The 26,631-nt window shown below is 35.2% G+C and overlaps 2 pseudogenes; both read left to right on the forward strand.

Moving 5' to 3' along the window:
- The window catches only part of LOC132299852 (DNA-directed RNA polymerase II subunit RPB2-like), a 71,731-nt pseudogene that overhangs the window by 33,628 nt on the left and 11,472 nt on the right, over positions 1 to 26,631 (forward strand).
- LOC132299882 (DNA-directed RNA polymerase II subunit RPB2-like) lies at positions 11,387 to 13,238 on the forward strand (annotated as a pseudogene).

A 26,631-nucleotide genomic window follows, 5' to 3' on the forward strand; every position in this document is an offset into this window, starting at 1 on the left:
ATCTTACGCAGAGAACATGTACTTGTAAGTATTGGGACAGAACTGGCATACCTTGCAAACATGCGGTTACAGTAATATTGGATAGGAGGTATGATCCAGAACTGTTTGTTGACCATTATTACTATAGGGAGACATACTTTAAATCTTATGCATATGTGATAACACTAATGTCATTAAGGAATATGAAAAGAGAAGTTAGTACTTCTCTAATACTGCCAACACCTCATAGGGCTAGACCATAAAGACCTAAAAAGAACAAGAAAAGGGGTTTAGATGTGGGTCCTTCAAAAGGTCCAGTGGTGAAGAGGTCAAAATTGATATGCACTAAATGTACTGTCTTGGGTCATAATATCAGGACTTGTATAGCCCTTGAGCCTGTTACAAAACAACCAAAAGGTAAGGGTAGAAGATGATCAATAATAAGAGGTACATGTGGTGTAGGTTGTGGTATGGATGAAACTGTTGATGGTAGGGGTGGGAGACCTGCTTACGCAGTGATAAGAGAGCTAACAGTGGTAGGGGTGGGAGAGTTGGTATAGCAGTTAACATAGGTGGTAGGAGAGCTAACACTAGTAGGAGTGGGAGAGTTGGTGTGACAGTTAATAGAGGTGGTAGGAGAGCTAACACTAGTAGGGGTGGGAGAGTTGGTGTAACAACTAATAGAAGTGGTGGAAGAGTTGACAGAGATGCTAATAGGGCTGCTAGTGTTGCAAGAGGTGGTGGCAGTGGTGACAAAGCTGTTACTATGGTTGTTGTGTTCACAAAGGTTGTGGCAGTGGTGACAAAGCTGTTAGAGGTGGTAGGGGAGTTGAAAGAGCTACTAGAGGTGGTGGTAGTGGTGGCAAAAATGATGGAGGTGGTAAGAGACCTGTTGTCCTTCATTTAGAGGTATAAATTAGAATTTATTATTTCATATTTATTATACATTATACACATATATGTTGACATTTATTGTTTTATTTAATAGCCATCAACATCTACCCAACATTATGGTCTTGGTGAAAGAGCTGTTGTTGGTCATTCAGAAGTATAAATATTGAACCTCTTATTATTTTCTTTTGGTTAAATTAAATTAAATTGAATTAAAACACATTTTGCTAACTAGATGTGTTGTACTTTATTGAATAGGGCATCAACATACACCCAATATGAAGTGGTTCTTATAGACTTTCCATCCACACTTAACACACAAGAATGATGGCATGACAATGAAAGTAATGGCAAATTTTTGGTGTAACTTCTATGAACATAGTGAAAATTTTGAAGATTATGAACAAAGTTAAGATTTTGTGCAGCTTATCATATGTTTTCTTAATGTTTACTGAAATGACAATATATGTACGGCTATAATGAAGGTGTTGGTTTGATTATGATAATAATTTTTTTGGGAAATTACATGTGCATGTGCTATGTATGTTTTGACAAGATTTTTGACATTATATGTTATGTATCTTTTCACAGAAATGATATTATATGGTCTGTAGTTTTCACATGATTCTATATTTTTTTGCACATTCATTATGGTCCAATTTCAACACTTTGCAAATGTGCATTTGAGGAAAAGTTGCACACTCATTATGGTCCAATTTTAACACTTTTCATACTCATTACAGCTCCAATTTTTTTAACTTTGATTGTGTTTACTGCCATTAGTGGTCCCTCTTCAAAATGCCAAAAGTTAAAGACTTCTAAATAAATACACTTTTGCTCATGCACTTTGACAATTCAGAAAATACATTGCATACACACTTCATAGGGCTTCAGAAAACACTTTCCATACACACAAGCTCATACAAATTCAAGGAAATACATACAATATACGTTGATAATTCAAAATTAAAACCAACTCACTATTTTATTCCTAAATCTATCAAATATTCAACAACAGAGAACATCACAAACGGGAATTGAATGTATCATACCAGTACTTCAATTCAACAATTTCACCTTCACTAAACTTGTTGTCAATATCTTTAGTATATGCTGGCTTTGTCGATATCGGATCACACCATGCCCGTAAAGAGCATCTTTTTATGGAACAAGAATAATATATCTTCCCTTTGTTGTTAAACTTATCTAAACAATAGCTGGATAGCCATAATCACATATTATGTTGTTATATATAAGATCTTGCCTAATAATAGATTGTGTGGTGGAAGAATAAGATTGGTTGTGATTTAGGCTTTCAAATCATCAATTAGGGACTTCAATTGATCGATTAATGCTTTAATGGAGGACGATAACTTCTGCTATTGTTACAATGGAAGACACCACTGAAATTAGAGAAGAAGATAACTGAAGCTTTGATCTGTAAAGGAACGTGCAATCTCTTTTATGGTATAATAAGGGCAATTTCATCATTACGAGAGAATAAGGTTATTTTTATTAGCATAATGTAGTCTATGGTGCACGTGATGGTCACTTGATGAGATTATGTTAATTTTAGACAGTCAACTAACGGGTAGAGGGGATATGATAGACTTTTAAAAACATGAAGGGGTATTATGATAGTTTTTTTAGTTGAGGCGGTTAGTTGATAGTTTTGGGAAACAACAGGAGGGGAGGGGGGGTTTATGATTTTAACCCTAAATTTTAAATGTTAATGTATATATTTTTTGGAGTAATTGTTTGGAAACTTTTTATTTTTTAATTATTTCATTTTAATATTTACATTGTAATATTAATTTATTGATAAAAAAAATCCAACAACATGCTATAGTTTATAAAATTAATCATAAATAACCGCTTAAGTAAGATGTTAAGTATGTTACATGGTACTCTTAGATATTGTATATAATTCTTAATTAGTTTATGCAATCGTACATAATTCATATAACATGTACATCGTCTATACAAATGAGTCAAGAGAGGTTGACTTTTTTGAAAGAGTAATGATAGAGAGTTCGACTAGGGATGGCAACGGGGCGGATTTAACTAAACCTTACTCCGCCTCGTTAGAAAATCCGTCATACCAACTCCGCCACTACTTTAGGACGGGTTTGTAATTTGAATACAATGCCCGCCTACACATCAGTAGACAAAGTACTGACTCCGCATCGCGTATTCAGTTTAATTGCGTGGATGAGGCGGGTTATGCCACTTTATTATTTAGTAAAAAAAAAAAATAGCCCAATGTGCTCAAGTTGGGTTGATAAATAAGTTGAAAGAACTTTTAAATTATTAAGTAATGAATATTATCATTTTAACCGGCACTTGCAACAAAGCAATAAAGGTCTTAAAAATATTAAATATATTATATATATAATTTTAAAGGTACATATATAATCGGGGCGGGGCGGGTTTATCACTACATCCGCCTCCACCCCAAATCTGTTTCGAGTTTTTAATTATTTTACCAAACCAGCCTCAAACCCATTTAAAGACTACCAAATTCACCCCATTAGGGGCCGAGCGGAAACTCGCCGGGTCGGGAAAAATTGCCATCCCTAAATTCTAGGGTCAAACACATTTAACAAAATTTATATATAGAATAACATTGTGACGTCATCATATTGAATAACATCACGATGATGTCATTCTTTAATCACATAAAATAGTGTGATTGGATACATGATACCTCTTACCTTGACTCTTGAACCATCTGTATACAATATAGAAAATGATATAATTGACGATTTATGTGCCACGACATAAAACTGACTAAAATGTAATGTATCACTCCATTAAAATAATGCATAATCGATCTTTCAAATTGAGAACCTTTATACAAGTGCTATATATATGGGAGAGTACATACAACATCTCTGAATTTATAACCACCAAAGAAACTCTTAATTTGGGGTAATATTTTTTGGCTTTTGCACAGAGAGAATTATAGAAGTTTTTTCAATTATAAAGGTTTTCACCTGCCGATATGAGATAATCCAAGATCATTCAAAGCATAGTGCAATCTCATATGCTTTTTGGATGGAAGAGTAGTGTTGATTGCAATTTTTAAATTTATTTGGTAATAATGTTAAATAAAGTACTTTTATTACTAATTTTATACTAAAAAACATGTGTTAATTTTTTAATATTAAAAATTGTAAAATTCCACTCAGTTCAATACTTTATGATGATCAGCTTGTATTTGATTTTTTTTTTTTTTTAAATCACATATTTTGTTTATGATATAGTGTTTTATTTAGTACTAAAATATAAATAAGTTAAACATAATTTAATGATTATTAATTTGTATTTAATTTGGGATCATGTGATAAAACTAGGATATTCATTTAGATTAGGATATTCATTTACTGTTGAGAGTCCCCAAAAATTAGGATATTAGATTGCTATTTGTTTGTAATAGGGACAAAGTTATATTTATAAAAAATACAAATAGATTACATTATCTAAAAAAAAAATTAGTTATCTAAACAGATGAACCACACTCAACACAATTTTAAAAGTCACAATTCCTAGTTGACTTAAACACGCTTTTCTTTTTTTTCTTTTTTTATTTTTATTTTACGTAAGCTCTGTTTTAATTTTTCACTAAACATATTCGACGGTAATGTTTTAGAATGGAAGTGTTTTTTTGTGGTAGAGAAGCGACCCAAACACCCACTAAGATGGGTCCCACTAAGCTTGACACCTGGAATCGATATAGAGTGTTGTTACGTTGGGCTGAATAGAATGGGATCCTGATTAGAGTCCAAAAGTTGAACATCTACAACTCATTTACGTGCATAGAAGCTGAAGTGATATCTTTAATATTCTTAATATCACAGAATCACACCGTATGACTCGTTGTCTTTACTCCAATGAACAATGTCTTTCGTCCCTCCAGCAAAATACTATAAAAGGTTAGTGTAAGCAAATCTTGTATGGTTGGCCTGATGGAGAGAGCTGAACCAAACATAAAATAACCGTTATAAATAACGGAACTCTGCAACATATACCAGATTCAAACCTGGTAATGGAGCCTCAAGCTCTAATAAATGATACTCCATTGAGAATGTGGGGAAGATCCCATTCAATCCAAGTTCTTCAGATTCAGCGAAATAATTCTAGCTTTTTCATGGAATTTGGCAAATTTTTAGCTTTCCAGTGGTAAAAAGCCCAATTTACAAAGGAATGTCAATCCGGAGAGGAAACAAGCTGAATGAAATTCCACCTCGGAATGGAAAATGGGTTGTTTCAGATGATACGGAGGAACCAAGTGGATGGAGAAGGGAATTGAGGGTGGGAATGTGGGATAGGTACTCGACAATATGTCTGTGAGAGAAAAAACTAGCAAAATTTGTTTGGATTACAAATCCAATGACTTCCAAGGTAAGTATACTTCTCAAACTCGAGTGGGTTAAATTTATTCGAGCTTCTGGTTTGCTTAAGCTTAATCTAGTATTCTCAAACTCCGGTACTCCAAGACCTTTATCTTACGTTATCTGACTAGTTGGCCTGTTTTGGTCTTGATTCAGGCCAAATGGTTACATTCAAAACCCCTTTTCCACCATCGTACTCTATCCAAGCTTGGATTGGTTTTTCACTCTCCAACCTCACTCCTTCCTTTACAGCAATATGACTAAAATGATAAGAAACCGGCTCGGATGCAACTGAGGCCATGCTATTGATGTTGATTCCAATATGGTTGCCTGGGGTATCTGGTGCCTCTGTGTGCCCATCAATAGTGTCGAATTCAACAGCAAAGATGTGGTTTGAGGGGTTCCCATCATTTGTTGAGTTAAAAATTCCGAGGTAGTGATCCCCTTCAGCTCCAGGAAATTGCGGTGAAGGAGATAAAATGAAGACGAGGCCATAGCTGCCTCTGTTAACATCTTTGGGGACTTTTTCAAAAACAAGTTTGTACTAAAGGAATTAGAAGAGTTGACAGAAGAAGAATGTTTGGTGAACAATTGTATTGGTTGGGGATAGAATGCATGGCCTCTGACTTTAGTAGAAGCTTTGTTAGTAAGCTCAAGAGCTCCACTATGTGGGATGATGGTAGCAAATCCTACTAGAAAAGGTTTGTTTGGTTGAATCCATATCTGTCTGTTGGGTTGCATCCGTTGTAGAGGAAATCAATGGATTGAGAAGGCACAACATCATCAAAAAGGAGGGAGAGAAGAAGGCCAAATGGTTACATTCAAAACCCCTTTTCCACCATCGTACTCTATCCAAGCTTGGATTGGTTTTTCACTCTCCAACCTCACTCCTTCCTTTACAGCAATATGACTAAAATGATAAGAAATCGGCTCGGATGCAACTGAGGCCATGCTATTGATGTTGATTCCAATATGGTTGCCTGGGGTATCTGGTGCCTCTGTGTGCCCATCAATAGTGTCGAATTCAACAGCAAAGATGTGGTTTGAGGGGTTCCCATCATTTGTTGAGTTAAAAATTCCGAGGTAGTGATCCCCTTCAGCTCCAGGAAATTGCGGTGAATGAGATAAAATGAAGACGAGGCCATAGCTGCCTCTGTTAACATCTTTGGGGACTTTTTCAAAAACAAGTTTGTACTAAAGGAATTAGAAGAGTTGACAGAAGAAGAATGTTTGGTGAACAATTGTATTGGTTGGGGATAGAATGCATGGCCTCTGACTTTAGTAGAAGCTTTGTTAGTAAGCTCAAGAGCTCCACTATGTGGGATGATGGTAGCAAATCCTACTAGAAAAGGTTTGTTTGGTTGAATCCATATCTGTCTATTGGGTTGCATCCGTTGTAAAGGAAATCAATGGATTGAGAAGGCACAACATCATCAAAAAGGAGGGAGAGAAGAAGAGCTACGGAAATGGGAGCAGCCATGGAGTTAATAAACCTACTCTTGGGGCTATGAGATCATTCATTGATTCTCAATCCAAAGGGGACCTTGCTACACCATCCTGTTTCAGTTCTTAAGTGGTCATTTGTGCACGCTCTGGAAAAATATATTAAGAACTAGGTATTGGTCGCGCTGCTAGTGCATCCTTTTGCAATACCGCCCATAGTTTCATATTGGTCTAAAGGATTATATGCATTACTTTCTTTCCCTGTGCCAATCAAGCTATAAGCTGCCGAAGGATCTCACTGCTAATTTAGTAACCTCGCTTCAAGCAGTACTTGAATAGCCAAGGGTCTTTTAACATGCAACTTAAAAGCTGGGAACCGGGAAAAAATTTGTGGAGGGAAACACTAAGAAGATGGTTGCGAGGAATCAAGGAAAGATTGGCTGGCAAGTGGCTGTATTTGAGGATAAGAGGGCCTTCTTGCAGCCAATTGTAAGTCTGGAAGAGAGTTTCTGAACCACTTTTATCCTTGCTTTTGATTAAGAAGGGCATTGCTAAGGATCTCAGCTGAAGTAGCTTTTTCCATATCCAACTGCTTTGTTGAGGTATGCTAAAATCCCCAAAACATCTCCTTCTGATTAAGTATTTTGTTTGAGTCATAGGTTGTTCTGAGTATTTGACACAAGTTTCCACATATGTTTTAAAATTGCCGCTCTATTTTGTGTTTCCAAGCTACGAAAACCTAAACCACCATTTAAAATGTTGAAGTAGACTTCACTGGTGACACCACTTGACCAATGGATTGGATTGACATAGTTTATTCGGTGTGTATTTTCCGTTTACGTAGCATAGCTCATTATTAAATAGTTTTCAAATTTAGCTTTTTCATGAATTGATCATTTGAGTTAATTAAGTCTTAAGAGGACATTCCTCTCCATTGACTGGTAATGATAAACCAAGATGACTCTGGTATTGTTAAGACACCCCAAGGCAACACCGAAATCAGCATAATAAATTTGTTATGCAGCCCCCTTGAAGCAAAGCAGTTGATGGTTACCTGGGGTATCTGATGCTTCTTTGTTCCCATTAATAGTGTTGAATCCAACATCAAAGGTATGGTTTGAGGGGTTCCCATCATTTGTTGAGTTGAAAATTCCGAGGTAGTGATCCCCTTCATCTCCGGGAAATTGTGGTGAAGGAGATAAAGTGAAGGCGAGGCCATAGCCACCTTGGTTATCATCTTTGGGGACTTTTTCAAAAACAAGTATGTACTAAAGGAATTAGAAAAGTTGACAGAAAAAGAATTTTTGGTGAACAATTGAATTGGTTGGGGATATAATGCATGGCCTCTGACATTAGTAGAAGATTTGTTAGTAAGCTCAAGAGCTCCACTTTGTGGGATGATGGTAGCAAATCCATCTAGAATAAGGTTTATTTGGTTGAATCCATATCTGTATGTTGGGTTGAATCTGTTATAGAGGAAATCAATGGGTTGAGAAGGCACAACATTATCAAAAAGGAGGGAGAGAAGAAAAGCTGTGGAAATGGGAGCAGCCATGGAGTTAATAAACCTACTCTTGGGGCTATGAGATCAAGCATTGATTCTCAATCCAAAGGGACCTTGCTACACCATCCTGTTTCAGTTCTTAAGTGTCCATTCGTGCATGCTCTAAAAATTATATTAAGAACTAGGTATTAGTCGCGCTGCAAGTGCATCCTTTTGCAATACAGCCCATAGTTTCATATTGGTCTAAAGGATTATATGCATTACTTTCTTTCCCTGCGCCAATCAAGCTATAAGCTAATTAAGTAACCTAGCTTCAAGCAGTACTTGAATATCTAAGGGTCTTTTAATAGGCAACTTACAAGCTGGGAACCGGGAAAGAATTTGTGGAGGGAAACACTAAGAATCATCTGAGTAAAATGGATGCGAGGAATCAAGGAGAGATGGGCTGGCGAGTGGCTGTATTTCAGGATCAGAGGGCCTTCTTGCTGCCAATTGTTAGTCCGAAAGAGAGTTTCTGAACAATTTTATCCTTGTTTTTAATTAAGAAGGGCATTGCTAAGGAACTCAGCTGAAGTAGCTTTTTCCATACCCAACTGCTTTGTTGAGGCATGCTAAAATCCCCAAAGCATCTCCTTCTGATTAAGTATTTTGTTTGAGTCATAGGTTGTTTTGAGTATTTGACACAAGTTTCCACATATGTTTAAAATTGCAGCTCTGTTTTGTGTTTCCAAGCTCAGAAAGCCTAAACCACCATTTAAAATGTTGAAGTAGTCTTCACTGGTGACACCACTTGACTAATGAATTGGATTGGCATAGTTTATTCAATGTGTATTTTCCGTTTATGTAGCATAGCTTATTATTAAATAGTTTTCAAATTTAGCTTTTTCATTAATTGATCATTTGAGTTAATTAAGTCTTAAAAGGACATTCCTCTCCATTAACTGGTAATGATAAACCAAGATGACTCTGGTATTGTTAAGACACCCCAAGGCAACACTGAAATCAGCATAATAAATTTGTTATGCAGCCCCGTTGAAGCAAAGCAGTTGAGGGTGATAGGTTGTATCTTTTTTTTTTTTTTTTTTTTTTTTTTGGGGACGTTTTCTAACTCTGTTACATATTCAAAGTTGTCAAAATTTATATGTTTACAGACCCATAAGAGTGAGATTCTTTATTTTATTATTCATTTACTGGAAGAAAAAAGAAGATGTGGAAGCCCCATAATTGTGAGATTTAATCGAGTCAATATATCTTATGCCAAACAATTTTCTAATAAATTATAGACTAGAAAAAGAAAGGACATTATAGAAAGGAGATTGTGTTATATATGGATCAATTTAAAGGTAAATGGAAAACAATAAAAGATTAATACATAATTTTCTTTATTGAACACCCATGAATGTGATAGAAGGTGCAGGGTGCATTAAATCGATCAATATGGTTTGGGCAAGTGCAAACAAGACTACCTTAGATATAGTGAAATAGAATATCTGCCTGAAGTAGTCGGGTAAAAAATTGTTATGTTTAACTGAATGATGGACTTCTGATATAAAATAGTCATTGATTAGTTGCTTTAGTTGGTTGGTCAAGATAACTTATGTTAATAGTTTGACTGAAGGTGGAAATTGAAGATCTTTATGTGATTTTAGTGTGAAGTAGCTTTAGGTGGTTGGTTTTGTAATTTGTTTTTCCTGTGTTCCTGGGTGGTTCTTGGAAAAGCCTAATATTTTTTTATGTTAGTTCGGCTGAACTGAAATTATGGTTTCGCTTATGATAATTGGTTAGCTGTTTTATGACTATATAGTTCTGTAACACCGGCAATCCTGGGTTGCTTTAAATGAACCTATGAGACAAAGGATGTAAAGATTCATCATTGTTTAATTGTAATTGTAATTTAAGTTTTACCGGAACCTATTGTATTTATTGGTTAGTTAATGCAATTGTATGTGGGAGATACAATTCGGTAATTGTTTGATGGGAAGCAAAAATGAAAACAAATTTTGTGTTGGTCTGAGTTCCTTCTTGATGTTGGATTGTCATTTCTTAGTTTCTTGCCTAAGAAGCGTGGACAATTCTATGGAGCTTCCATGTTTGTGACATTTGTAGACACTTTTAGACACGTGTTTGAACTTGTCCTTGGCTGTAATTTCCAAATAAATTACATTATGTCATAAACTTGGCCGGTGCAGCTAAGGCACTGCCCAAGTGATTTTTGTAGCACAAACACATTTTAAGAGGAATCACATAAGACAATTTTGAAAACAAGATGACATGCCCGAATTATTCAACCTATCTTTTCTATGGTATACGTGGTCACCACAAATACAATTGTAATGGCAAAAATATGGTAAAAGTATAGTAGTAGTATATTTAATATAATTATCTTTCTGACTTTAAGTCTCATCTTCCACATTATAAATTAATGGAAGTTCTACATATTTTATATAATAAATATGCCTTACAAAGCGCCTTTTTCCAACTATTTAGGGTCAGCATTTTATATAAATAGATATACAAACCATGTTTGTATTCTGTTCTGTAAAAATAAATGTGATTTTAAATGTTACAAGAGAAATAAATTATTATTGTTATACTATCCATAGAGTAAATAGTTTTGTTGATTGGTTGATTGAAAGTAGAAATAGAATTTCCTTTATGGGTTAACTTTGCTTCTTGGTAGTAATGATTATGGGTGTCTTGCAGACCATCTATAAGATTAGCTTTGGTCAGATATATTTTAGTAAGCCAATGATGTCAGATGGAGAAACTGTGACTTTGTTTCCGAAGGCAGCGAGATTGAGGAATCTAACATACTCAGCTCTGTTGTATGTGGATGTCACTAAGAGATTGATAAAAAAAAAAAAAAAAAAGGGCATGATGGTGAAGAAGTAACTGAAACTCAAGATTTTACTAAAGTCTTCATTGGGAAGGTATGCGAATTGGATTCCGAACTGATGAAAGTTTGACAACAGGGTATAGGCTCTTATGCCTCTTTGTTGTCCTTCAGGATTGACTTTCTGCTTCTTTTTTGCCATATACTTTAGGTTCCTATAATGCTCCGGTCGAGTTACTGCACATTATATCAGAATTCAGAGAAGGTTTTGACGGAGCTGGGAGAGTGTCCATATGATCAAGGTGGGTATTTTATTATCAATGGGAGTGAAAAGGTTCTAATTGCTTAGTAGAAGGTGAGCACCAATCAAGTCTGTGTTTAAGAAGAGGCAGCCAAACAAGTATGCCTATGTGGCGGAAGTCCGATCAATGGTGGACTCCCAGAACAGGCCACGCAGTAGCATGTTTGTGTGGATGCTTTCACAGAATTGTGCCAAAGGGGTAATGGGCATTAAATATGGTGTTTAGGGGTGTTTTTTGGAGCAGTCTTTTTTTTTTTTTTTTTTTTTTTTTTTTTTTTTTTTTTTTTTGGCCTTTGAATTCTTATGGAATTTATGAATTTTTTGTTGTTTTTGGGTATGTTATGTAACTGCAGGGTTCCTACCCTTCCGTACATTCGGACTGAGATTCCTATTATAATTGTGTTTCGGGCATTAGGATTTGTTGCTGACAAAGATATATTAGAACATATTTGCTATGATTTCTTTGACACTCATGGAGTTGCTTCAACCCTCCCACTGTATTATATCATCATTTAAATTTTTATATCTGTTATCCTTTTTTTTTTTTTAACGGGCAGTTAGTGTGAGATTAGCTTTTCTTTCTGGTTTGCTCTGTATTGAATAAGCTAAACTTCAAGCAATATGAATAAATATAGCGGTTCATGTTTCCAATATGAACTAAACATAATCTTCGGGCTTGCTGGCATTTAAATTGTTTTTACCTTTCAAAAGTAATGTCCTTTCAGTTCTAATTCATATTTGATTTTTTAGCAGCTTCAATATATTTGTTTAGGTTTCAGCTCTTGTTTCCTAGATTGCAAATTCAGTGTCATTGATATAAATTAATTAATTTTGGGACTTAATCTGTATATGTTATTGTAAATGTTAGCATCCATTTGATTTCTTCTCTCTCTTTTTTTTTTTTTTCTTTCTCGCTTTTCTTGTGGTGATGTGGCATTGTGGCCTTACTGAGACGGTTATGCTTTTCTTCCTGTATTGCAGGTTGCACTGGACTACATCGGGAAACGAGGGGCCACTGTCGGTGTCACAAATGAAAAGAGGATGAAGTATGTGTTATGATTGCTGGCTCTTGCTATACTCGAGTGTAAAGCTATCTTTTGTGCTTCTTTTTTTGTTTAAGAAGAGTCTCTTGTTCATTTACTTCATAGGTATGCCAAAGAGATCCTCCAAAAGGAAATGCTTCCTCATGTTGGTGTAGGAGAATATTGTGAGACAAAGAAAGCTTACTATTTTGGGTAGGTTTCGTCTAATTTGAATATGTTCCTTTTTTGTGGCTTCTTAGTGATTTAGAGAGACACTAATTGCTTTTCTACCAGATATATTATTCACCGGCTTCTGCTATGTGCAATTGGACGAAGGGCAGAGGATGATAGGGATCACTATGGCAATAAGAGACTCGATCTTACTGGTCCTTTGCTTGGTGGCCTCTTTCGAATGGTTTGTCATTGCTTTAATATTTTGGAGCTTCTATGACCATTTGAAAGTCCTTGATTTTCATTTGGGTTTTCAATGATTTTGGGTTTCTAAAGTTTTGGTGGTTGTTTATATTACTGCCGCTAGTCAGAAAGTTAACAAGGGATGTGAGAGCTTATGCTCAGAAGGTTATTTTACATACGGAGTCTTTAATATAGTTTATATTTGATGCTATTGCTGGTGCTTGAATGTATATAATTTTGTGCATCGTGCAGAGTTTTGACAATGGGAAGGATGTTAATCTGCAATTTGCAATTAAAGCGAAACCAATTACTAGTGGCCTTAAATACTCACTTGCTATCGGGAACCGGGGGCAGGCAAATGCAGCCGGTGAATGTGCAGTATCATTTTTAAAATGTTCTCCGATTTCTATAGGTGTTAAATCGCCTAACATATGCCTCCACTTTGTCACACTTGTGAAGATTGAATTCTCCAATAGGGCGAGAAGGTATTTTAGTTTTCTCTGTCAGTGTTTGTTCAATGATGCTGTTAAGGGTCTAGATTTCCCCATAAGGGCTCTCTCTCTCTCTCACACACACACACAGTTTCATCTATGTTGCAACTCCATTGCTTGTTTATTTTTTCTTAACCTTCAGCTTTAACTGTGTTATAAATTGCATTTACCAGGGAAACTAGCAAAACCACGGCAGTTGCACAATTCCCAATGGGGAATGATGTGCCCTGCAGAAACTCCTGAAGGACAAGTGAGTTTGCTGCATAATATAGAACTCTGCGTTATAATTTGCATCTTTTTCTACTTACATTTGTGTGTCATCTGGTGTTACATTAGGCTTGTGGACTGGTAAAGAATCTTGCACTGATGGTGTATATAACAGTTTTACAATTTTCCTTTTAATTTAGGAAATCTCTTCTGCAGTGATTCTACGGGCTACCAAAATATTTGTTAATGGTTGTTGGGTTGGCATTCATCGTGGTCCTGACATGTTGGTGGAAACCCTTGGACGGCTGAGGAGACGGGTATGCACAAACATATTCTAGGTGTTCACATAAGATCCTATTCAAATCTTTTGTGAATTTTTCCACTTCTAATGATATAGTTATAACCTGCCAATGCTTTTGCTGTGAAGACCACATGACTCCTTTTAGCGTGTTAGCTGTGTTCTTTCTTTCGTCATATATAATAGTTTTCAAATTTAACTTGACCAATGAATTGGATTGGCGTAGTTTATTCAGTGTGTATTTTCAATTTACATAGAATAGCTCATGATCAAATAGTTTTCAAATTTAGCTTTATCGTGAACCGATCATATGAGTTAATTAAGTCCTTAAAGGACATTCCTCTCCATTAGCTGGTAATTACTGACCAGGATGACTCTGGTATTGTTAAGACACTCAAAGGCAACACCGAAATCAGAAGAATAAATTTGTTTTGACTAAGATCGTTATGCAGCCCTCTTGAAGCAAAACAGTTGTTGGTGATACGTTGATTCCTTTTTCTTTTTTTTTTTAATGGTGACTTTTTTCTAACTCTGTTACATTCTGGAAGTTGTTAAAATTTGTATGTTTGCAGCCCCATAATTGTGAGGTTTGATCGAGTCAATATATCTTATGCCAAACAACTTTCTAATAAATTATAGACTAGAAGAAAGGCATTATAGAAAAGGAGATTGTGTTATATATGGATCAATTTAATGGTAAATGGAAAACAATAAAAGATTAATACATAATTTTCTTTATTGAACACCCATGAATGTGATAGAAGGTGCAGGATGCATTAAATTGTACACTACACTCCTTTTTTGCTTCTACCACTTCAATTTTTTTCAGTCTTGTCAGAACAACTTTGAAAAAGAGGACCATTTTCAAGGACAGATTGACCATCAGAGTGTAGTATAAACTTTCAGATACATGTATCAACATATATTACAAACTTTTGTGTTTCCGAGCTAAGAAAACCTAAACCACCATATTATTTTGCGTTGACATTTAGATTTCCAAGCCACTAAACCACCATAGGAATTGACTAGACCAGTAGAACTGCATGCTCACTAGGACTGATTGTATTAGTTGTACTCTTCCAGTTCTAACTTTAGTACCATATAGGACTCTTTCTGATTCTCTTTGTTCTTGAGAAAATGAATCAACTCATTAGCAATTAAAATGTTATCACTAATCATCCTTTGAGGAACAAAAGCTCCCTATTGCTCTCTGATTACCTTATCTAAGAGTGGTTTTAATCGATTGGCTAAACTCGTAGAAAAAATCTTAGGTAAATACTCGAAGTATATATATATCACACACACATTAGGTGAATACTTGTCAAAGCCAGAAATTTTATTAATGTGATTTCTCCCTGGTCCAAGAGTTTTTTATGCACCATATATTAGGTAAATACTCGAAGTATATATATATCACACATATTTATATCTTGTTCTGTATTGGGAAATATATTTCCAATTTTTTTGATAATTAATCCATGAGAACCACGGGCTTTCATAGGGTCCAGGAGCAGTTTTTTATGTGTGTGTGTTAAAAGGCGGTGTGTGTTATGGGCCCAATTTTGGCCCAATAGTTCTATTTACCCTACTCATCTGATTATGCCCCACTCACATTCAACTAATATATATATATATATATACTCCATATATATTTATTGCTAGGGTTTCCACGGGATACTGTGCAAAGCATTCCCTTCATGTGGATAGGGTAAAGTTCGGGCATTCGGACTTGATCCCAAGGAATAGCTTGTACTCAAAGGGGGTTGAAACTTAAACTTAATACTTAACGAAGCACCAAATCAAAATGACTGATCACTCAAGTCGACCCATGGGATTAAATCCAACCGAATTTTTGAATAAAAATTGAATAATTATTATTTTAATCATTTCATGTTAATATTTATATCGAATTGCTAATTTATTAATAAAAAGAAAAAATTCCAACAACATTGCTAAATTTTAGAAATTCATTGTGAATAACCATCAAGTACGATGTTAATCATGCTACATTGTACCTAATTCATATCAAACAAGTGCACAATACATTTTTTTACGAACAGTCTATATTTTATGGAAAATTTTAAAATAAAAACGAGCCAATAAAATCGACGTTTTCAAAATCTCTAATACATATAGATATATAATATACAATATGTAGAGGGGTTTTGGCTTTCAGCTAGAATTATTAGATACTCTATTGCATTCAAAAAAAAAAAAAAAAAAATCTTCAAAACAGGTACTTATTATACTTGATTCCCGTATTATCTTATCTAAGTTTTTCACTTTTGAAGTGTTGCCATTTTTTAAAATTGAAAGCATTCATAAATAAGTAGAAATTTTATGATATTACATGAAAAATATATTAAAGTTAATAATTTCTTCTTTTTTTTGGGTAGAAAAATAAATTAGTGTTAGGTATATGCAAAAAAACCCATTATCCGATGGCCTGTAAGACCATTGTGATCCAACTGGAAGCTTTTTCTTATAGGCTCGACAGCCCCTCTAATTTTGACCCCTAATTTTTGCATGTTGGTGGTGACTATATACATCTTTCAATTTCCACATGACATTATCTGATTTGAAAAATAATAATAAATCATTACAGAAGTTCCAAAAAAATGCCATTTAATAAATTGTAAATTTTACTTTGTCAAGTGCTACAATGGGACATTATGTCGATGTTGTGAAATTAAAATTTGGAAAATGATAAGTGAGCCGAGCCAAACAACTGAATAAAAGGTCGAATTTAACGTGGCTGAGCTACGTCAGATTATTTTCTAAAAACATAACTCCTACCTCTTTTCTTCTCTCTCCTCTCTTCCTACCTCTTTCCTTCTCTCTTCTCTCTTCCTCTAATTCTCGATTTTTCTTCTTTCTTCTTTATTCAATATTATCTTTGATTTTGATTTTGTCTCTTCTTTTGATTTCATAAAATTGGAGGTAAAATAAATAAAAAAATTAAATTTCTTCATGTTTTGCAAATATAAAAACACAAAACCAAAATAGAACAAAAAAGAAAAAGAAAATAAAAGCTACAATTTCTCTTATTCAGATTTTGTATTCATAAAAATCAAATAGAAATTTTGAGAAGATTCATCGGTTTCTTTTTTTTTTTTTTTTTTTTTTTTGTAAGAGATTAATGTATTTTGTAATGGCAACTCTTGTGTGGATATTTACTTACTAAAAAAAAAAAAAAAATTTCTTCTGTATATTTTTTATTTGGGATTGGAAAGATTTATTTTTTGAAGATTTATGAATAAAGAAAAATAGGTGATCTTGAAAAAGGAGCGAGGATAAAGAATTTTGGATCTTATCTCTAAAATATTTTGAATATGTGTATATCAAGAGAGGGGATGTATAAGAAGAATTGATAAAGAACCAGACACGGAGAAGAGAGAGAAAATAAGAGGAAGAGAGAAAAAGGAAAAACTGGGAGAGAAAAAATAGATAATAAAGAGTTAGGTAATAAAATTATTTGACGTGAATAAAGTCACGTAAAATTCAGTGATTATTTCGGTAGAAATATTCGGGTTCTCTATCACTGCTCTTAAAACTTTTATTACAACTTTAGGTAGTGTCATTGGAAGTTAAAAACCAAACGTATTTTGTTTTTAAAAGTAGTACAAGGTTAATTGAACACATTAAATTATTTGTTATTGCATTCAAATGATCAACATAGAGACACTTAATTCTGTTTGAGAGTACTCTCATTTTCTCTAACATAAGGAAATTTTGACAGTTGGCACTCACTAGCTTATAAAGCACTATTCTTTATTTTTTTATATTTATAATTATATATAGATTTATAATTTTTATTATTCTTAATGCGTTACATTTAACAAAATGAATTATAGTTAATCACTTGGGTTCGTTTGGTTAGCCGGAAATTGATGATGGAAAGTGAAAGGAAAAGAAAGTGAAGTAAAAGAAAAGAAAACTATGTTTCTATTATGCATTTGGTTAGTATGATTTTTTTGTAAAAAATTTATGAAAAAATATTATTGTTTAACAAGAAAGTGAAAAGAAAATGATTTATATACCAAAATTACCCTCATAAATTCAATACTAAGTAAAATACATCATGCAACAAGGATAATAAAAAATATAAATAATTATTTTATGAATAAAAATATATGTGCATGCATATATATATATATATATATATATATATATACAGAGTCCTAATTTAAAAAGTTAGAAAATTGTAACTTAATTAGGAGTCATAATTTAAAGAGTTAGAAAGTTATAATATAAGTAGGAGTCCTAATTTATCAAAAAGAAGTCACTCCTGAGTCTAAAAAAAGAAGAGAAATAACTACCGAGGGTATAATTGAAAATTAACATATGATGATACAACTTTCACAAATTTTCGCCTATTTTATAAAGGAAACATTTTAAAGAAAATCAACCCGTAAAAAATTTCTGTTTCTTTTCCTTTCTAACTAGTTGACGTTAACCAAATTAATCCTCAGGTAAGATGGTAAGCATGTTACATGGTACACTAAGATATGTTCAAATATTATTCATTATCTATACAAATAGTCAAGAAAAGTTGATTTTTTTTTATTTTTTATTTTTTATTTTAAAATATACTCTCTCCCTCTCAAAATAAATGTCTCATTTTAAAAATATATATTTTAAAAATGACAAGTTTTAGTAATTTATTATTTATTATTATTATTATTATTATTATTATTATTTTTTGTATTAGTAATGAATGAATGAGCAAATTTTTTGCGATGGTGTACTTTTCATAAGTTCAATTTAAGAAAGTTAAATTGGTAATGTTAAAAAAAAAAAAATTGTAGTTTGACTTTTCCAAAAACAATACCGCATCATCAAGTTCTATCTATTTTTTGTGACTAAAATGTGAGATTCTCTTCATCAAGAAAATCTACATCGAGAACAACTACACCTTCCCAGTGAACATGATTCCCAGTACACCTCATAATAAGCAAAAGATAAATTCAAACGAGATGAGCCCAAATGATAAATGAACAAGCTAAGGCGTAACACTCGAAGCAGCGCCCAATTTTGGCCCTGTAGTTCAGTTTGCTTGCAATTAGACAATCTACCGAAATATATATATATATGGTAACTGAGGTATGTGGGACTTTTGCCCGACTATTCTCTGAAGCGAACCTTCCAAATAAGTCGGGTAAAGTTGAGATTTTTCACCTATACGTGTGACTCTAAGAAATTGCTTGCACTCTAGTAGAGGAGTCAAACCTTAAAACATAATGAATTATCACTCAAAATAAAAAATTTGATGTAATTTTTCCCTTGTCCAAGAGTTTTTTTTATGCACCATATATTAGGTAAATACTCGAAATATATAAGTATTACACATATTTATTATATCTTGTGCAGCATTGGCCATAAAAACTTCTAGGATAATGAAATACATTTTTTGGTTGAATATTGTGATACACATAATTAACGCATGCATTGAATTTCACTTAACGAGGCATCAAGCCAAAATGACTGATCACTCAAGTCAATCCATGGGATTAAATCCAACCGAATTTTTGAATAAAAATTGAATAATTATTATTTTAATCATTTCATGTTAGTATTTATATCGAATTGCTAATTTATTAATAAAAAGAAAAAATTCCAACAACATTGCTAAATTTTAGAAATTCACTGTGAATAACTATCAAGTAAGATGTTAACCATGCTACATTGTACCTAATTCATATAAAACAAGTGCACAATACATTTTTTTTACAAAGAGTATATTTTATGGAAAATTTTAAAATAAAAACGAGTCAATAAAATTGACGTTTTCAAAATCTATAATGCATATAGATATATAATATACAATAATAACATATGTAGATATATAATATACAATAATAACATATTAGGTACTATATTGCCATAAAAAAATAAAAAATCTTCAAAAAAAGGTACTTATTATACTTGATTTTCTTCTGATCTTATCTAAGTTATTCACTTTTGAAGTGTTGCCATTTTTTAAAATTGAGAAAGCATACATAAATAAGTGCAAATTTTGTGATATCACATGAAAAATATGTTAAAACTAATAATTTTTTTTTCTTTTTTTTGTTAGAAAAATAATTTAGTGTTAGCTATATACAAAAACCCATTATCTAATGCCCCATAAGACCAACGTGATCCGACCTGAAAGCTTTTCCTCGTAGGCTCGAAAGCCCCTCTACTTGTGACCCCTAATTTTAGTGTGTTTGTCGTGACTATATATATCTTTCAAATTCCACATGACATTATTTGATTTGAAAAATAATAATAATAATAAAAAATCATTACACAAGTTCCAAAAAAATGCCATTTAATAAATTGTAAATTCTATTACTGGGTTCGAACCTTGATTCCAAAAGCTATGAATTGTCAAGTGCTACAATTGGTCTTTATGTCGATGTTGTGAAATTAAAATTTTACTATAACTTTAGTTAGTGTCAAGTTAAAAACTAAGCATATTTTATTTTTAAAAGTAGTACGAGGTTAATTAAACACGTTAAAATTATTTGCTACTGCATTCAAATGATCAACATAGACACACTTAATTCTGTCCGAGAGTACTCTCATTTTCTCTAATAATAAGGAAAATTTTGACCGTTGTCACTCACTAGCTTATAAAGCACTATTCTTGATATATTTTTTTTTTTTTTAATTATTTATAGATTTTTATAATTATTTATAGATTTATAATTATTTATATATTCTTAATGCGTAAGAAACCAAATCGACATAAATAACTTTTATCCTTATCTCTTGATATTAATTTATCTCGCTACATTTTAGAAGATGAACTATAGATAATCACTGAGGCAAGATGTAGATGGTACACTTTATACAAATAGTCAAGAAAAGTTGATTTTTTTTTTTTTTTTTTTTTTAATAGTAGTGAATGAATTATCAAATTTATCTATAATAGTGTACTTTTTTAATTCAAGAAAGTTAAATTGATAATGTTGCTTAAAGAAAAAAAAAATTGTACTTTGACTTTTCCAAAAACAATACCGGATCATCTCCTAATGATTCAAGTTTTACCCATTTTTTGTGACTGAAATCCAACTTGTAAACATTAAATAGCTTTATTATGTGAGGTTCTCTTCATCAAGAAAATCTGCGTCGAGAACAACTACACCTTTCCAGCAAACATGATTCCCAATATATCTCATAATAAGCAAAAGATAAATTCAAACGAGACGAGCCCAAATAATAAATGAACAGGCTTAGGCGTAACACTTGAAGCAATGCCCAATTTTGGCCCTATAGTTTAGTTTGCTTGCAATTAGACAATCTACCAAAATATATATATTTGATAACACGGGTATGTGGGACTTTTGCCTGACTATTCTCTGAAATAATGTCCAAAGCGAACCTTCCACATAAGTTAGGTAAAGTTGAGGTTTTTCACCTATACGCGTGACTCTAAGGAATTGCTTGCACTCTAGTAGAGTCAAACCTTAAAGCATAATTTTTATTGAGGCACCAAGTCCAAATGACTTATCACTCAAAATAAAAGATTTGATATGATTTTTCCCTCGTCTAAGAGTTTTTTTATGCACCATATATTAGGTAAATACTCGAAGTATATAAGTAGGAAAATAATACTTACACCGAGTTGAATCTATTGTCTAGCCGAGTCTATGTGGTTGTCTACGTGGGTATGACAATTCACAAAAGTCAATAACTCTAATATTCCTCTTCTATTTTTTCCTCTCCTATATCATCTTCATCGAATAGGAAACCAATCTCTCTCTCATCAAATTTTCTCTCTCCTCTCTTTCTAGTTTTTCTCTCATTTTTATCATCCTCGCCGCAATAAAGTACAATGTCTCTTCTATTAGGCATCTCAACCATGTTTCTCACACCACCAGAACTGAGAAACCGATGATGAAAAATCCTATATGGATAGAACACTCTCACAGCATATATCGAGATACAAATTTATCATCCTTTTTTTTTCCCCTAAATTTTATCATCTTATTCTTTAAGTATTAGTAATAAAACTAGAAGGGTTTTTTTTTCTTCTTAATTCTCTCTAATTATGTAAAAAATAAATAAATAAATAAATAATAAATGGAAGGAGAAAACATAGATTAGAGATACAAACATGGTAGGAGTTGATTGGGAGCTTTTGTTTTTTATTGGGTATAACTTATAAATATTTGTTTTTAATTTTCTGTTTTAAATTATCATAAAATTACTTTACTTTTTCAAATAAAAAAAACCATCAATTTCATGGAAACCATGAGTTTTTTCTCCACATGCAACCTTCAAACTCAAATTTTTCTTAGTCCCCATAGATCTAAGGAAACAATAAAACCCTAATAAAAAGTTCTGTTTCTTAGCAATTAAGAGTGATATAGGTGGATTGAATTTACTTTAGATAGATAAAAGAGACGAGGATAGAACAGAATGTTATCGCTAGCAAGAATTCTACAACAAAATTGAGATATAAGTGGTCCGAGATCAAGTCTCTTCTCTTCTGAAATTGAAGCGAGGGGAATAATTTGTACAGTGTCCCAACAAACATAATATATTAATAACTTGTAAAGAATTAAAGAAATCTTTTTAAAACTTTGACAATTAGTCTGTCACATTAGAAGTCATGTAGATTTCCCCTAATAGGTCTAATCTTTCTGCCAAAGAATCACTGCTCTTTTTGGTTGAATACTGTGATACACCTAATTAACTTTGTATGCATTGAATTTCACTTGACCATCATTGCTCAAGAAGTTCCAAAAAATGCCATTAAAAGAAATTGTAAACTAGGAACGGCCAATTGCAACAGTGGGTCTTTATGTAAATGTTGTAAAATTATTAAAAAAAAAATTATAATTTAGTTAATGTCATTGGAAGTTAAAAAGCAAACGTATTTTACTTCTAAAATTTTGGAGTTGTCATGTGCTACCATGAATCTTTTGCGTTAATGTTGTGAAATTAATATTTGGGTTAATTTTATTAACATCTTTTCAGATTTGGTCAAATATTATATTTAAGTATTTTTCGAAAATTATTATCATTCACGTTACAAACGTTTGGTCTGTTTTCATTAACACCTTTTCAGATTTGGTCAAATATTATATTTAAGTGTTTTTCGAAAATTATTATCATTCACACTACAAACGTTTGGTCTGTTTTCACTCACACTTCAAAAATTACTTTTCACTTGTGTCAGTCCACTTTTTGCATGTAAAAAGACATCATTATCCTTTTGACTTTGTATTGACTTATAAGAAAATTATTTAATGTATAAAATAATTTAACTAACCCTACATGATCCATGTTAAGTGACCAAAATATCCATTACCACCAGTCACACACATATACAATCATCAACCACCATGATCACCATCCCACCATGGCCACCACCAACAGTAGTCACACACGCATATACAGACCGTAACAAACCCACTGAAGATGCAAGAAATTCGTCCCCCTCTTTCTCTCTCTAGAATTCTTACACCTCAACTCGAAAAAGATCCCCTCCCTTTCCATTCCTTATCCTATTTATAGATATTTACAAGATATTTACAAGATATTTACAAGATATTTACTGATTGCTGGATCTGGGCCTATTCCTCCATAAGTCCTGGTCACCTTTGATGGGCTTACTCGCGTTCGGCCCATATGGCAGTGTCTTTATATGGGCCGACCCAGCTGTACGGACTGAATGTAGTGTTTGCAAGTCGGATCCGGCCCATGTCGTCCGGGGCCTCCTCAACTGCCCCCATAATTGCCCCTTATTTAATAAGGGGTAATTATTGATGGCATCTCATCATGATGTTGACGGCTCGAGATAACCACGTGGGGGAACGGACGGTCAGATCCAGAATCAATGTTCCGGGGCTCGAGGAATTTCTTGCCTTCCCGACGCTTCGGCCCTCGGGCCCCCTCGCCTTTATAATGCTCTAGAATTCCACTTCACGTCCTTTTACCGTCTCCATCATCAGTCAAGTCTCTCTCTTTCTAGAACAGTGCTAAGCTTTTTCTGGTGAAATCCTTCAAGAGTCATTCTTCCAGCGATCTTGCAGTCCTCCGAGGTTAGTTTCGTTCTTTTTTACTTTCGGCAGGCTTCCATTTACCCCCTTTTAGATTCTTCAAGCACTTCCACCATGGTTGTAGATCTGGATGTTCTTCGTATGAGACTTAGACTTCCTGACAACATCGAAGTTAGGGTTTGCCCCCAGGACGTTAACATTATGACCGGCGCCGGCCTCCTGCCCGGCGAAGTCTTATTCACGAACCTTCAATTGAATGTTGTTAGGTTCCCTCTGCACCCTTTCTTTAGTTATGTCTTCAACAGATTGGGGATATCCCCTCTGCAGGTCAACCCCAACTTCTTTAGAATCATATCTGTTATGCTCTTGTTGATGCGTGACAGAAATCTGGATCTTGACCTCATAGACCTCCTTCTGTGCTATAAGGTCAGTAAGATCCGTACTAACGAACCCTTCTACCACCTCTACCCGTTCGAGAAGATGTCCATATGTACGGACACAATAAAATCTGAGAAGGGTTGGAGGGATAGCATCGTAGGCATTAGTGGGGCTTAGTCTTCGCCGGCTGCAGAGGATTACCCAATCCCGAGCGCCTTTGGTGTCTGTTCTGTCTCCTCCTATAAGAAATTCAAATCTCATAAACATGACTGCCCCTGCGAAACATGCGTTCCTCGTTTTTGCATTTTCTTATGCCGTTCCTTAGGAATACCTTGTGATGACTTGAGCTATAGTGTTTGCAGGGATAGGAGTAACTACTTGAAAAAATACGTTCTGAACGATATTCCTTCCTGCTCAGATCTCCTCACTTTAGACAACCTCTTAGCGCTCTCATCACTCGGCTACAACATGAGCAGACTTCAGATTCCTTCTTTTGGCAGGAAGAAAAATACTCCCCCAGCCACTCCTGCTGCTGGGGCGACCTCCTCTCCAGCGTCAGCTTCTTCCTCAGCCACCATCTCTGACACTGTCCCGAGCACAGTGGCTATTAACCCTGTTGCCAGCGCCCCTGCTGCCAACCAGAGCGCGTCCCCCCAAGCTACCATAGCTCCTGCTGCTGCGGGGGGCGTTCGGGACAAAGAACGAGGCAAAAGGCCTCATCCTGACAGTGAAGTCGATCCTGAGGAGGAGCCTCTCATTAGAAGGACCCGGGTCTCCGGGCCGGGTGCTCTCTTGCACCGAGCGATCAGAGCTCCTGCTCCCTCTGGGCCTGCTGCAGCTGGTGGCTCCGCTTCTGCTTCAGGCCCCCCTTCTATCCCCACCTTACCGCCATGGGCCCCTCGGTACACCCGAACGGATGGGACGTTCGTGAAACCGAACGAGACCATGCTGAAGGATGGCCAGACCGCTATGGCCTACTACAGGAGCATGTGGACTCCGAAGGACCTTGAGGCGGCAAAGGGCCTTTCCCAGAAGGATGTGTTTAGCCGCTTTCCCCAATCTGCTATGGAGGTGACTTTTATTTTCCAACTCATGAATTCTCTAATATTATTTGGTCTTGCCTTCGCCCGACCTGACTATTGGCTTAACCGTTTTTAATGTGCACCTATGCAGACATTGTTCGGAATGATGGCCATGCAGAAGCAGGTGGAGATGGGGAACGCCAGGGCCCGTAAGTTTTCTGACAGCCTGGAGGTGGCTAATAAAGAAAACGACCTCCTCGCCATGAAGAATACCGAGGTACTGGCTCGGCTTGACAAAACCGAACAAGAGAGAGATGTCCTGAAGAAGGAGAATGATTCCCTTCAGGATGAGAAGGACGCCCTCCAGCTTAAAAAGAGCGTCTGGCAGACTGAGCGTGAATCAATTAGAGAAGAAAAGGCAGAACTCCAGCGCCTTCTGGCTGACGAACAGTCTGCTCGGATGGCTTTCGAGAAAAGAGCTCTGGACGAGCGTACCGCTCTGATCGATGCGATCAGCAGAGTGGGTGGTGGGATGCTGGCTCTTCACGCTCGGTTCTCAAGGGTCGGTGCTCTTAGGTATGCTCAAGGATTCCGGGAAGGTTTCGTCGACCGGGTTCCGGATGAGGGACAGACCAGCTCCACTCCGGATGAGGTAGACAAGGATCTGGGGATCGAACCTCTGGGGGTCTATGTCGACCCAGAACCCACTGAAGCGGAGCGCATATTCGATGAGTGCCAGGACATTGCTTCCTCAAGGATCATCACAGCTCCTCCTACCGCTCTGCCACTGACCGCTCCTCAATCGTCAACCGTGGTTCCTTCCATAGCCACTGCTGACGCTGAGCCCCAGCCGAACGATTCAGTCATTCACCTTGATTCCCCACCTCGTGAAGGTGAGACGGCTGATGGGGCCGAAGCGGCGAGTCGGCACGACCAGGATGCTGTTGGTACTGAGGCGTCTAGCTAGGGCTCTTTTGGATTCTTCCATTCCATATCTTTTTGTAATGATGGACATCTCTCTTTTGTAAACTCAATGCTCAATATTAATGAAACGACAGAACTCTTTTTCCCTATGTGTTGTGCTCTATTCAACTTATTTTCAATACATACATATCTTTTCTCTCTTTTTCTTTTATATTAGCTTTGCCGTGTGTTTGTTTATGGCAAGTGCCTGGCGCTCGGCTAGAATGCCACTTGCCACTTGGCTTTAAATTTTTAGCAAGTGTCTGGCGTTCGGCTCATGGTGCCAGCTGCCACTTATCTTGCTTAAGTGCCTGGCGCTCGGCTAGAATGCCACTTGCCACTTGGCTTTAAATTTTTAGCAAGTGTCTGGCGTTCGGCTCATAGTGCCAGCTGCCACTTATCTTGCTTAAGTGCCTGGCGCTTGGCTAGAATGCCACTTGCCACTTGGCTTTAAGTTTTTAGCAAGTGTCTGGCGTTCGGCTTATAGTGCCAGCTG

The sequence above is a fragment of the Cornus florida genome, unplaced genomic scaffold, assembly GCF_030987335.1.
Source record: "Cornus florida cultivar Cherokee Brave unplaced genomic scaffold, ASM3098733v1 CherokeeBrave_3.0.0_Hap2_Chr01, whole genome shotgun sequence".
Taxonomy (NCBI): domain Eukaryota; kingdom Viridiplantae; phylum Streptophyta; class Magnoliopsida; order Cornales; family Cornaceae; genus Cornus; species Cornus florida.